Raw genomic sequence first — 14,865 nt, 5'->3', positions numbered from 1 at the left:
AACCTTTGCCAGAAAAAGTTAAAGTGCCCCTTGCCTCAGTCTTTGACTCTGTGGTCCTTAATACGCGGCTTCTCAGCGGGGCCCACAGCTTAAGACCAACGCTTCATAGCCTCACAGCCCCTGCCAGAACCCATCTCCCGCTCTGAAATCCACCTACTGGGCCTTTGCAGCCTGTCAGCTGAAAATAATCCCAGTGAAGGCAGGGGCGAGGTGGAAGCAGAGAAGCAGGCCCACACACGACTTTAATGCGGGGGGCTCTGCCCCCTGCTGGCTGCCCCGCTCCCCTTCGGTGACCGGCCGAGAGCCCAGTGGCTCCGACTGAGGTCAGAGCGGGGAGAGGAGAGGGAGGGAGCGAGGCGGAGGCGCCTCGGGAGGGGGCCATCGCCCACTGGGCAGTCTTCCCACCGACGATTAGGCTTTGTCTTCAAAGTAAGTTAGAGGTGGTGGCTTCTGCTTTGGAGCCCCCTCACTTCTCTTCCCCACTCTCCCGTCTTCGACTTCCAAATTAGGAGCTTAGGGAGGGCAGGGGGCGTGGTGGGGTGGAGGTCCTTCTGGAGCTCAGGGAGGTCCAGTCATCCAGACTTGGCTTTCTCATCGATCCCTTTTCCCAGAGCCTGGTTACTGCCGGCACCTTTGGATCCTCGGCCAATTCTCTGCTTCGCCTACACTTGGCGTGCGGTGTACCAGCCTCCCCGCGTCACCATGGAAACAGGAGCCTCTGCATCCATCCCAGAGCTGATCTGTGAAGCTATGAGAAGAATCTGGAGGGGTGTGTGTGTGTGTGTGTGTGTGTGTGTGTGTGTGGGGGGGACAGAGAGATAAAGGAAGGGCAAAAGGGAAAAGGTTCAGAGAAAATATGGAGAGAGAGAGAGAAAAAAATCTGGGTGAAGGGGCGGGATTGCTTTATAAGGGTTATTGAATAACTGGTACCCTGTGGAGAGGGTCAACTTCCCTGACAGACCATAAATGCAGTCCTCTCATAGTCCGAACCTCCTCACGGACTGTCAGTTAGTAGCCATGTAACCTTGAGTGAGTGACTTAGCCCCTCTAAGCATCACTTTTCTTATCTGTAAAATAAAAATAATAGCAGCACTCTACAGGGTTATTGTAAAAATCAATGAGGGGTGATTCATATAGAGCACTTAATACAGTGCTTAGCGGCTGGGCGCGGTGGCTCATGCCTGTAATCCCCCAGCACTTTGGGAGGCCGAGACGGGCGGATCACGAGGTCAGGAGATCGAGACCATCCTGGCTAACATGGTGAAATCTTGTCTCTACTAAAAATACAAAAAAGTTAGCCGGGCGTGGTGGCGGGCACCTGTGGTCCCAGCTACTTGGGAGGCTGACGCAGGAGAATGGCCTGAACCCGGGAGGTGGAGCTTGCAGTGAGCTGAGATTGCACCACTGAACTCCAGCCTGGGCGACAGAGCAAGACTCCGTCTCAAAAAAAAAAAAAAAATACAGTGCTTAGCACATAGTGAGTGCTCACAAATGTAGTTATGGTTGTACATGCTTGTGTATCTTTAGTAATGATTTCTGTTATTTCTATATTTTTCCTCTGCTGAATCAATCACCAGCTCTTCAATAATAATACGTTAATAATACTTTAGAATTTTTTTTCTCAGCTTACTGCAACCTCTGCCTCCTGAGTTCAAGTGATTCTCCTGCCTCAGCCTCCTGAGTAGCTGGGACTACAGTCGTATGCCACCACACTTAACTAATTGTTTATTTTTAGTAGACACAGGGTTTCACCATGTTGGCCAGGCTGGTCTCAAATTCCTGACCTCAGGTAATCCACCCGCCTCGGCCTCCCAAAGTGCTGGGATTACAGGCTTGAGCCACCGCGCCCGGCATACTTTAGAATTTTTTAAATCATGTCATCCTTGTGCAGGGACCATGCTAGTCTTCTTTGTATCATTCCAGTTTTAGAATATGTGCTGCCCAAGTGAGCACTACTTTACAATTTCCTTCCTTCCTTCCTTCCTTCCTTCCTTTCTCTCTCTTTCTTTTTCTCTTTCTCTTTTTTTCTCTCTGTCTCCTTCCTTCCTTGTTTTTTTGAGACAGTCTTGCCCTGTCACCCAGGCTAGAGTGCAGTGGTGTAATCTCAGCTTACTGCAACCACTTCTGCCTCCCAGGTTCAAGCGATTCTCCTGCCTCAGCCTGCCAAATAACTGGGATTACCAGCATGTGCCACCATGCCCAGCTAATTTTCACATTTTTAGTAGAAACAGCGTTTCACCATGCTGGCCAGGCTGGTCTCGAACTCCTGACCTCAAGTGATCTACCTGCCTTAGCCTCCTGAAGTGCTGGGATTACAGGCATGAGCCACCACACCCAGCCTCTTTTCTTTTTTTGAGACGGAGTATTGCTCTGCCCCCAGGCTGGAGTGCAGTGGCGCGGATCTCGGCTCACTGCAAGCTCCGCCTCCCTGGTTCATGCCATTCTCCTGCCTCAGCCTCCCAAGTAGCTGGGACTACAGGCACCCGCCACCACACCCGGCCAATTTTTTGTGTTTTTAGTAGAGACGGGGTTTCACTGTGTTAGCCAGAATAGTCTCTCAATCTCCTGACCTCGTGATCTGCCCGCCTCGGCCTCCCAAAGTGCTGGGATTACAGGTGTGAACCACCGCACCCAGCCCTGGCCTCTGGCCTCTTTTCTTTTCTTTCTTTCTTTTTTTTTTTTTTTTTTTTTTTTGAGATGACATCTCACTCCATTGCCCAAGCTGGAGCAGTGGCATGATCTTGGCTCACTGCAACCTCCACCTCCAGGGTTCAAGTGATTCTCCTGCCTTAGCCTCCCGAGTTGCTGGGATTACAGGCACATGCCACCATGCCTGGATAATTTTTATATTTTTAGTAGAGATGGGGTTGGGTTTTACTATGTTGGCCAGGCTGCTCTCGAAATCCTGACCTTGTGATCCTCCTGCCTCGGCCTCCCAAAGTGCTGGGGTTACAGGCAGCAGCCACCGCACCTGGCCCCTTTCCTTTTTTAAAGACAGGGTCTCACTCTATCACCCAGGCTGGAGTGCAGTGGCGCTATCATGGTTCACTGCAGCCTTGACCTCCCAGGCTCAGGTGATTCTCCCACCTCAGCCTCCCAAGGGGCTGGGACTACAGAGGCACGCCCCTATGCCTGGCTAATTTTTTGTGCTTTTTGTAGAGACAGGGTTTCCTCCTGTGGCCTAGGCTTACAATTTTCTTTCTTTTTTTTTTTTTTTTTTTTTTGAGACGGAGTCTCGCTCTAGCCGGGCTGGAGTGCAGTGGCCGGACCTCAGCTCACTGCAAGCTCCGCCTCCCGGGTTTACGCCATTCTCCTGCCTCAGCCTCCGGAGTAGCTGGGACTACAGGCGCCCGCCACCTCGCCCGGCTAGTGTTTTTTGTATTTTTTAGTAGAGACGGGGTTTCTTTTTTTTTTTTTTTTTTTTTTTTTTGAGACGGAGTCTCGCTCTGTCACCCGGGCTGGAGTGCAGTGGCCGGATCTCAGCTCACTGCAAGCTCCGCCTCCGGGGTTTACGCCATTCTCCTGCCTCAGCCTCCCGAGTAGCTGGGACTACAGGCGCCCGCTACCTTGCCCGGCTAGTTTTTTGTATTTTTTAGTAGAGACGGTGTTTCACCGTGTTAGCCAGGATGGTCTCGATCTCCTGACCTCGTGATCCGCCCGTCTCGGCCTCCCAAAGTGCTGGGATTACAGGCTTGAGCCACCGCGCCCGGCCGGCTTACAATTTTCAAGGTGCGGCCGCGTGCAGTGGCTGATGCTTGTAATCCCAGCACTTTGGGAGGCTGAGGTGGGTGGATCACCTGAGGTCAAGAGTTTGAGACCAGCCTAGCCAACATGGTAAAACCCCATCTCTACTAAAAAATACAAAAATTAGCCAGGCGTGGTGGTATGGGCCTGTAATCCCAGCTACTAAGGAGGCTGAGGCGGGAGAATCGCTTGAATTAGGGAGGCAGAGGTGGCCGGTTGCCGTAAGCCAAGATCGTGCCACTGCACTCCAGCCTGGGTGACAGAGACTCTGTCTCAAAAAAACTAAAACGAAAACAACAATTTTCAAGGTGCTTTTACACACATTCTCTCATTTGGTCCACTCCAATCCTGAAAAATACAGAAGGGATTACTCACCCCACTTTGCAGATGAAGATAGAAATTCAGAATTTAACCTTGTTCAAAGGCTTGTCTCTGAACTGGTGCTAAATTTTAGGGTTCTATAGAGCCAGGATTCAGTGCCCCATCAACTTATATCCTTTCTCTGTCTCTGTTCCCAGCATGGTACCACAAACAGCACCTCATCATTGTTTGGTGCCAGTCAGCACCTCATTGTTTGGTGGCATTGATTCTGTGGAGCAGACCTCTCAGGGAAGAGCTAATCCTGAAATGTGGGCACTTGGGTTTGACCATAAAGGAAGGAGAAAATGCCTAATTAAATCTATATAAATATATATATATATATATATATATTTTTTTTTTTTTTTTTTGAGATGGAGTCTCGCTCTGTCACCCAGGCTGGAGTGCAGTGGTGCAGTCTTGGCTCACTACAACCTCTGCTTCCCAGGTTCAAGCAATTCTCCTGCCTCAGCCTCCTGAGTAGCTGGGACTATAGGCGCCTGCCACCACCCTCAGCTAATTTTTTGTGTTTTTAGTAAGAGACAGAGTTTCACCATGTTGGCCAGGCTGGTCTCAAACTCCTGACCTCAAGTGATCTGCCCGCCTCAGCCTCTCAAACTTCTGGGATTACAGGCATGAGCCATTGCGCCTAACCAGGAATATTTTTAATATATATATTAATAGTTTAATATTAATATATTTTAATTATAGATTTAATAGCCTTTGTGAAAGAGTGAGACTCCGTCTCAAAAGAAAAAAAAAAATCCCACAGAAGGGGAATGACTGCTAATGGCTAAGTTTTCTTTATGTCCTAAATTTGAAAATGTTCTAAATGTTGTAAATTTGGTTGAGGTGATGGTTGCACAAGTCTGTGAATAACTAAAAATCATTCAATTGTACATTTTTTTCACGCCTCTGAGACAAGTTCAAGAATCGTACATTTTAAATGGGTGATTTTCTTGGCATGTGAATTATGTCTCAATACAGCTGTTATTTTTTAAATTCACACAAATCAAATCCCAGGCCCAGATGTGGGACCAGTGAATTCTACCAAACATTTAAGGAAGAAATAATACCAACTGGACATAAATGCTTGCAAATAATAGAAATAAACAGCTGGACCCAGTGGCTCATGCCTGTAATACCAGCTCTTTGGGAGGCCAAGGCAGGTGGATCACTTGAGCCCAGGAGTTTGAGACTAGCCTGGGCAACATGGTGAAACCTGATCTCTACAAAAAAATACAAAGAACTAGCCATGCAAGGTGGCATCCACCTGTAGTCCCAGCTACTTGGGAGGCTTGCGGTGGGAGGAGTGCCTGAGTAGGGGAGGTTGAGGCTGCAGTGAGCCATGATTGTGCCATTGCACTCCAGCTTGGGTGACACAGTGAGATTGTCTCAAAAAGAAAAACAAAAACAAAAAGAAAGAAGAAGACAGAAAAGAAAAGAAAGGCTACTCTCCCCAATTCATTTTATTAGACAAACATAACCTTGATATTAAATCCAATAAAGACATTATAAGAAGGAGGGGTGGGCACAATGGCTCACACATGTAATCCCAGCACTTTGGGAGGCTTAGGCAGGAGGATTGCTTGAGGTCAAGAGTTCTCAACCTGGGCAACATAGTGAGACCTCATCTCTACAAAATATTTTTTTTTTCTAATTAGCCAATTTAAAAATATTTTTAGGCCAGGCCCAGTGGCTCACTCCTGTAATCCCAGCACTTTGGGAGGCCGAGACAGATGGATCATGAGGTCAGGAGATGGGGACCATCCTGGCTAACACGGTGAAACCCTGTCTCTACTAAAAATACAAAAAAATTAGCCGGGCATGGTGGCAGGCACCTGTAGGCCCAGCTACTCGGGAGGCTGAGGCTGGAGAATGGGGTAAACCTGGGAGGCGGAGCTTGCAGTGAGCTGAGATTGCGCTGACTCCATCTGAGCGAGACTCCATCTCAAAAAAATAAAATAAATAAAATAAAAAATATTTTTAGGTTCAAGTCTATAGTCCTAGCTACTTGGGAGGCTAAAGCGGGAGGATCTCTTGAGCCCAGAAGTTAGATGGTACTGAGCTGTGATCATGCCACTGCACTCCAGCCTGGATGATAGCGAGACCTTATCTCAAAACAGTGAAATAAATAAATAAAAATTTCTGCAAAAACACATTCAGATAGGCAGATTTACTCGCTGGCTTCAATTTCATTTCATTTTATATTTATTTTATTTATTTTATTTTTGAGACAGAGACAGAGTCTCTGTCACCCAGGCCGGACTGCAATGGCGCCATCTCAGCTCACTGCAACCTCTGTCTCCGGGATTCAAGTGATTCTCCTGTCTTAGGCTCCCTAGTAGCTGGGATTACAGGCACTCGCCACCACACCTGGCTAATGTTTGTATTTTTAGTAGAGACTGGGTTTCACCATGTTGGTCAGGCTGGTCTCAAACTTCTGACCTCAGGTGACCTGCCTGCCTCAGCCTCCAAAAGTGCTGGGAATACAGGTGTGAGCCACTGCACCTGGCCAATTTTATTCCCATATGTCAGCAACAAACAGAACTTTGTAAAGATACCATTTACATTCGTATAAAACTATTAAGTACCTTAGAATAATTCTAACAAAATATGTTTAAGATATCTAGCAGAAAAACTTTACCGGGCAACACCAGCCTGACCAACATGGAGAAACCTCATCTCTACTAAAAATACAAAATTAGCTGGGCGTGGTGGCACATGCCTATAATCTCAGCTACTCGGGAGGCTGAGGCAGGAGAATTGCTTGAACCCGGGAGGCAGAGGTTGCGGTGAGCTGAGATCATGCCATTGCACTCCGGCCTGGGCAACAAGAGTGAAACTCCGTCTCATAAAAAAGAAAGGAAGAAAAAAATAAAGAAAAAACTTTACCATGCTTGGCAGTGACTGACGCCTGTAATCCCAGCAGTTTGGGAGGCCAAGGCGGGCAGATTAGCTGAGGTCAGGAGTTCGAGACCAACCTGGCCAACATGGTGAAACCCCGTCTCTACTAAAAATGCAAAAATTACCCTGGGCGTGGTGGCAGACACCTGTAATCTCAGCTACTTGGGAGGCTGAGGCAGGAGAATCGCCTAAACCCAGGAGGTGGAGGTTGCAGTGAACCGAGATTGCACCATTGCACTCCAGTCTGGGTGACAAGAGCAAGACTCTGTCTCAAAAAACAAAAAAACCAAAAAACCAAAAAATTAAAAAGAAAAAGAAAAAGAAAAACTCTAACAGGCTGGGTGCAGTGGCTCATGCTTGTAATACCAGCCCTTTGGGAGGCCAAGGTGGGTGGATCACTTGAGATCTGGGGTTTGAGACCAGCCTGGGCAACATGGTGAAACCCCATGTCTACTAAGAATACAAAAATTAGCTGGGCGTGGTAGTGCACGCCTGTAATCCCAGGTACTCGGGAGGCTGAGGCAGGAGAATCGCTTGAACCCAGGAGGTGGAGGTTGCAGTTACCCAAGATCCTGCCACTGCGCTCCAGCCTGGGCAAGAGTGATACTCTGTCTCAAAAAAAAAAAAAAAAAAAAAAAAAAGCCAGGCGCAGTGACTCATGCCTGTAATCCCAGCACTTTGGGAGGCTCAGGCGGGCGGATCATGAGGTCAGGAGATCGAGACCAGCCTGACCAACATGGTGAAACCCCATTGCTACTAAAAATACAAAATTACCTGGGCATGGTGGCGTGTGCCTATAGTCCCAGTTACTTAGGAGGCTGAGGCAGGAGAATCTCTTGAACCCAGGAGGCAAAGGTTGCAGTGGGCCAAGATCACACCATTGCATTCTATCCAGAGCAACAGAGCAAGACTCTGTCTCAAAAAAAAAAAAGAAAGAAAAAAGAAAAAAAGTAGGTCAATGGGATAGAATAAAAAATCCAAACACAAACCCACACATAGATGTACACTTGATTTATGACAAAAGAGACGACAGTGCAGAGCAGTGAGGAGGTATCTCTAAGGCATATATAAAATCACAATAACAAAAATCAACCCAGGTGAACTGTATATACAAATGTAAAAGGCAGAACAATAAAGCCTCTAGAAATAAGGTAGAAATCTATCTTCATGACCTTAGGATAGAAAAAAGACATCTGTTTTTTTTTTTTTTTTTTTTTTTTTTTTTGAGACGGAGTCTTGCTCTGCCACCCAGGCTGGAGTGCAGTGGCCGGATCTCAGCTCACTGCAAGCTCCGCCTCCTGGGTTTACGCCATTCTCCTGCCTCAGCCTCCCGAGTAGCTGGGACTACAGGCGCCCGCCTCGTCGCCCGGCTAGTTTTTTGTATTTTTAAGTAGAGACAGGGTTTCACCGTATTAGCCAGGATGGTCTCGATCTCCTGACCTCGTGATCCGCCCGTCTCGGCCTCCCAAAGTGCTGGGATTACAGGCTTGAGCCACCGCGCCCGGCCGACATCTGTTTTTTTGAAAGATTTCTTAAACAGTATACAAAAACCAAATAGTAAGCCTAAAGAAAAAGACTGATATACTTGACTACATTTTAAAATTATTATTATTTTAAATTTTTGTGGGTACATAGTGGGTGTATATATTTATGGGGTACATGACATCTTCTGATACAGTCATGTAATTTACTACATTAAAAGTTTTAAATATTCTATTGGCCCAAACCAAACAAAACATTATTAAAAAGGTGAAAAAAGGGTTGAATATTATGGTATGTGAATTAAATTTTTGAAAAAGAAAATAAAGTGAAAAGGTAAGCCATAGACTGGGAAGAGAAATTTGAAACACATATACTGATAAAAGACTTACATCCAGCATACTATATAAAATGAATTCCTATAAATCAGTAAAAGATATACAATCTAACATAAAAATTGGCAAGAAACTTGATTAGATACACTACACAAGAGGATGTTCAAATGGCAAATAAACATGAGAACGAGCAAATCTGGATTTGTCTTCTCTATACACAATGCTTCTGCCAAAACTACCATCCACGGATTTACAGGATGTTTCATTCACCTTCATGGTGTTCCACACAGCATTGCTTCTGATCAAGGAATTCATTTTACAGCAAATGAAGTGTGGCAATGGGCCCATGCTTATAAATTCACTAGTCTTACCATGTTCCCCACCAACTTGAAGCTGGTTTGACAGAATGATGGAATGGCTTTTTTTTTTTTTTTTTTTTTTGGAGACAGAATTTCACTGTTGTTGCCCAGGCTGGAGTGCAATGGCACCATCTCAGCTTACTGCAACCTCTGCATCCCGGGTTCAAATGATTCTCCTGCCTCAGCCTCGAGAGTAGCTGGGGTTACAGGCATGCACCACCACACCCAGCTAATTTTGTATTTTTAGTAGCGACGGGTTTTCTCCATGTTGGTCAGGCTGTTGTCGAACTCCTGACCTCCGGTGATCCACTCACCTCAGCCTCCCAAAGTGCTAGGATTACAGATGTGAGCCACCGCGCCCAGCCTGGAATGACCTTTTGAAGACACATTTATGCTATCAGCTAGGTCACAACACCTTGCAAGGTTGGAGCATGGATCTCTAGAAGACTATCTATGTTCTGAATCAGTGTTCAATACATAGGGCTGTTTCTTCCACAGCCAGGATTCATAGGTCCAGGAATTAAAGGATGGAAATGGAAATGGCACAATGCACAATTACCACTAGAGGCCCACTAGCAACATTTTTGTTTCTTGTTCTTCCAGTCTCATGCTCTGCTGGCCTAGAGGTCTTAGCTCCAAAGGGAAGAATGCTTCCACCAGGAGACACAATGATTCCATTGAAGTGGAATAGACTGAAGTCAGGCCACTTTGGGATTCTCATGGCTCTGAGTCAGCAGGAGAAGAAAGAAGTTACTGTGCTGGCTGGGGTGATTGATCCTAACTAGCAATGAAAAATTGGAGGCTGGGCGTGGTGGCTTATGCCTGTAATCCCAGAACTTTGGAAGGCCGAGGTGGGCAGATCACCTGAGATCAGAAGTTCACGACCAGCCTGGCCAACATGGTGAAACCCCATCTCTACTAAATACAAAAATTAGCTGGGCGTGGTGGTGCACAGCTGTAATCCCAGCTACTCGGGAGGCTGAGGCAGGAGAATCGCTTGAACTGGGAAGGTGGAGGTTGCAGTGAGCCAAGATCACACCACTGCACTCCAGCCTGGGCGACAGAGCAAGACTTCGTCTCAAAAAAGAAACAAACAACAACAACAAAAATAAATAAATAAATAAATATACAAAAATTAGCCAGGCATGGTGGTGCACGCCTGTATTTCCAGTGACTCGGGAAGCTGAAGCAGGAGACCAAGGTTGCAGTGAGCTGAGATTGCACCATTGCACTTCAGCCTGGGTGATAGAGTGAGACTCCGTCAAAAAAAAAAAGAAAAAGAAAAAAGAAAAAGAAAAATTGGAATATTACTTCACAGTGGAGGTAAGTATGAATATATCAAGAATACAGGAGATTCCTTAGGTCATCTCAGTATTACTGTGACCTGTGATTAAGGTCAATTGAAAACTAGAACAAACCAATCCAGGACTACTAATGGCCCAGAGCCTTCAGAAATGAAGCTTTGAGTCAGTCCATCAGGTAAAGAAACAGGTAAATACCTGTTAAGGTGCTTGCTGAAGGCAAAGGGAATACAGGATAGTAGTAGAAAAAGGTAGCTATTAATACCAGCTTTGACCATGTGACCAGTTACGGAACCTAGGACTATGATTGTCATGAGTATTACAGGCATGTGCCACCACATCCAGCTAATTTTGTATTTTTAGTAGCGACGGGGTTTCTCCATGTTGGTCAGGTTGGTCTCGAACTCCCGACCTTAGGTGATCTGCCCACCTCAGCCTCCCAAAGCGCTGGGATTACAGGCGTGAGCCACTGCACCTGGCCAGTTCACTTTTTTAAAGTATATAATTTGATGACTTTTTTTTTTTTTTTTTTTGAGACTAGGTTGTTCTGTCACCTAGGCTGGAGTGCAGTGGCATGATCATAGCTCATGGCAACCTCCACCTCCTGGGTTCAGGCGATCCTCATACCTCAGCCACCCAAGTAGCTGGGACTACAGATGTGCGCCACCACACCTGGGGTAATTTTTGTGTTTTTAGTAGAGACAGGGTTTCACCATGTTGGCCAGGTTGGTCTTGAACTCCTGACCTCAAGTGATCCACCCACCTCAGCCTCCCAAAGTACTGGGATTACAGGCATGAGCCACCACACCCAACCAGACTTTTTATTTTTATTTTAAATTGTATTTTATTATTATTATTTTTCCGAGACAGAGTTTCACTCTTGTTGCCCAGGCTGGAGTGCAATGGCACGATATCAGCTCGTTGCAACCTCTGCCTTCCAGGTTCAAGTGATTCTCCTGCCTCAGGTTCCCGAGTAGCTGAGATTACAGGCATGTGACACCATGCCCAGCTAATTTTGTATTTTTAGTAGAGATAGGGTTTCTCCATGTTGGTCAGGCTGGTCTTGAACTCCTGACCTCAGGTGATCCACCCACCTTGGCCTCTCAAAGTGCTGGGATTACAGGTGTGAGCCACCATGCCCACGCCTGGCTACAGGGTTTCACCATGTTGGCCAAACTGGTGATCCACCCACCTTAACCTCCCAAAGAGCTTAGATTACAGGCGTGAGCCACCATGCCCAGACTATTTTTATTTTTTACAAACAAGTTCTCGCTATGTTTCCCAGGCTGATCTTGAACTTCTGGGCTCAAGTGATCCTCCTTCCTTGGCCTCCCAAATTGCCAGGACTACAGGGGTGAGCCATGGCATCTGGCTCAATGACTTTTCAAACCAAATTCATCAACTTGTTTAATATAAATACATTTTCGAGCATTTTCAACATCGCCGTATGATCTCTCAAGCACATTTACTATATATATTTATACACATTTACTATTATACTATCTTCCTCTCCCCTCCCACAGATAATAGAAAATTGTCTTAGTTCAGGCTGCCATAACATAATACCATATACTAGGTGGCTTAAACAACAACTGTTTATTTCTCACAGCTCTGGAGCCTGGGTAGTCCAAGATCAAGGTGCTGGCAGATCTGGTGTCTGGTGAGGGCACTCTTCCTGGTTTGCACGTGGCTGTCTTTCCCCAATATCCTCACAAAGCCGAGAGACAATGCTAGTCTCTTTCTCTTCTTCTAAGGACACTAATCCCATAATGGGAGCTCCACTCTCATGACCTGTCTAAACCTAAATACCTCCCAAAGGCCCCACCTAATATCATTCCATTGGGGGTTAGGATTTTCCACTGGGGGTTAGGGGGTTAGAAAGAAGGTAATCTGGCTGGGTGCGGTGGCTCACACCTGTAACCCTAGCACTTTGGGAGGCCAAGGTATATCACTTGAGGCCAGGAGTTTGAGACTAGCCTGGCCAACATGGTGAAACCCCATCTCTACTAAAAATACAAAAAATTAGCCGGGCGTGGTAGCGGGTGCCTGTAATCCCAGCTACTCGGGAAGCTGAGCTGAGGCAGCTTCACTTGAACCTGGGAGGTGCAGGTTGCAGTGAGCAGAGACTGTGTCATTGCACTCCAGCCTGGGCAACTGAGCAAGACTCAGCCAAAAAAAGAAAGAGAGAGAGAAAGAAAGAAGGAGAGAAAATTAAAAAAAAGAAAGAAGATAATCTACTTTCTGTCTTTATAGCTTGGCCTTTTCCAGATATTTCATGTAAATGGAACCATACAATATGTAATCACTTGTGTCTGGCTTGTTTCACTGAGCATAGGGTTTTTTTGGCTGGGCATGGTGGCTCACAACTGTAATCCCAGCACTTTGGGAGGCCGAGGTGGGTGGATCATGTGAGATCAGGAGTTTGAGACCAACCTGGCCAACATGGTGAAACCCCATCTCTACTAAAAATACAAAAATTAGGCAGCCTTGGTGGTGCACACCTGTAGTCCCAGCTACTCGGGAGGCTGAGGCAGGATAATTTATTGAACCCGGGAGGTGGAGGTTGCAGTGAGCTGAGATCATGCACTGCTCCAGCCTAGGTGACAGAGTGAGACTCCAGTCTAAAAAAAAAAAAAAAAAAAAAAAAGGGTTGTTTGTTTTGTTTTTATTGTTTCTTTTTTGAGACAGGGCTGCTCTGTCACCCAGTTGGAGTGCAATGGCTTGATTATGGCTTGACCTCTGGGGCTCAGGTGATCCTCTCACCTCAGCCTCCTGGGGTAGCTGGGACAACAGGTATGCACCACCATGCCCGGCTAACTTCTTTTGTATTTTTTGTAGAGAAGGGATTTCGCCACATTGCTCAAGCTGGTCTCCATCTCCTAGGCTAACGCAGTCCTCCCGCCTCGGCCCCCAAAAGTGCTGGGATTACAGGTGTGAGCCACAGTGCCCAACCTGCATATTCTTTTTGAGGTTCACCTACATTGTAGCTGGTATCCATAGTTTGTTCTGAATAATATTCCATTGTATGGACATAGCATATTTTGTCTACTCATTCACATGTTAATGGACATTTAGGTTGTCTCTAATTTTTCCAATTGGACTATTATGAGTGAGACAGAGAAGAAAATTCTTGTGCAAGTTTTTGTGTGTATGCATGCTTTCATTTCTCTTAGGCAGATCCCTAAGAGTGAAATTATTGGGTCACATGGTAAATTTATGTTTAACATTTTAAAAAATTGCCAAACTGTTTTCCAAAGTGGCTACACCATTTTACATTTCCACCGCCGATATATGAGGATTCCCGTTTCTCCACATTCTCTCCAACACTTACCTTTTTTAAAAAGGTTTTCGGCCGGGCGCGGTGGCTCAAGCCTGTAATCCCAGCACTTTGGGAGGCCGAGACGGGCGGATCACAAGGTCAGGAGATCGAGACCATCCTGGCTAACACGGTGAAACCCCGTCTCTACTAAAAGATACAAAAAACCTAGCCGGGCGAGGTGGCGGGCGCCTGTAGTCCCAGCTACTCCGGAGGCTGAGGCAGGAGAATGGCGTAAACCCGGGAGGCGGAGCTTGCAGTGAGCTGAGATCCGGCCACTGCACTCCAGTCCGGGCGACAGAGCGAGACTCCGTCTCAAAAAAAAAAAAAAAAAAAAAAGTTTTTTGTTGTTGTTGTTGTTGTTGTTTGCAGTTTTTACAGTTTTATTTAAACACAAAACATGCACATGAGCTGTCTACTCATTTTCTTTGCTGCGCAGCCTGGGATTGGGGTTGGTGACTCTGAAGGCCAGCTGGGCAGCTCTTTTCCACGATGGCTTTGCGGTTCTTGGAGGAAACATTGTGAGCGATCTCAGCACAGTAAGATTTATTGCACAACAGCAGCACTTCCAGCTCCTTGACGTTGTGGACCAGGAACTTCCGGAAGCCACTGGGCAGCATGTGCTTTGTTTTTTTGTTGCTCCCATAACCAATGTTGGGCATCAAGATCTAGCCCTTGAACCTTCTACGAACTCTGTTGTCAACACCTCTGGGTTTCCGCCAGTTACACTTAATTTTGCCATATCGGTCAGACTTCTTGATTCTGTTTTTGACGATCTTGGGCTTCCCACGGGGTCTGAGGAAGGTTTATAAAAGTGCACTGAGGGGAGGTTGAGACAGGAGAATTGCTTGAACAGGGGAGGCGGAGGTTGAGTGAGCCGAAATCATGCCCAGCCTAGGCGACAGAGCGAGACTAGGTCTCAAAAAAAAAAAAAAAAAAAAAAAAAGCACTGAGGAGACAGGTTTTTGAGAGGTAAAAGGACCCTCTCAAAAACCGACCGCGGTCCTCCATTGGAGAGGGGGCGCTCCAAGACAGGGACTCTTCTAGCCGTTGCCTCTCCATATTAG

The 14,865-nt window shown here is 46.4% G+C and overlaps 1 non-coding gene and 1 pseudogene across 1 annotated transcript; both read right to left on the bottom strand.

Moving 5' to 3' along the window:
- Window positions 1-1,851: 1,851 nt before the first annotated feature.
- Window positions 1,852-1,953, bottom strand: LOC117091164. The gene has a single exon (XR_004440283.1). It is a non-coding gene; the product is annotated as a U6 spliceosomal RNA (small nuclear RNA).
- Window positions 1,954-14,132: 12,179 nt separating this feature from the next.
- LOC117090876 lies at window positions 14,133-14,860 on the bottom strand (annotated as a pseudogene).
- Between the last annotated feature and the right edge of the window lie 5 nt (window positions 14,861-14,865).

This window comes from Trachypithecus francoisi, unplaced genomic scaffold (assembly GCF_009764315.1).
Source record: "Trachypithecus francoisi isolate TF-2019V2 unplaced genomic scaffold, Tfra_2.0 Lachesis_group11, whole genome shotgun sequence".
Lineage (NCBI taxonomy): Eukaryota > Metazoa > Chordata > Mammalia > Primates > Cercopithecidae > Trachypithecus > Trachypithecus francoisi.
The sequence above is the reverse complement of the archived record's forward strand: the minus strand, read 5'-3'. Positions and strand labels throughout refer to the sequence as shown.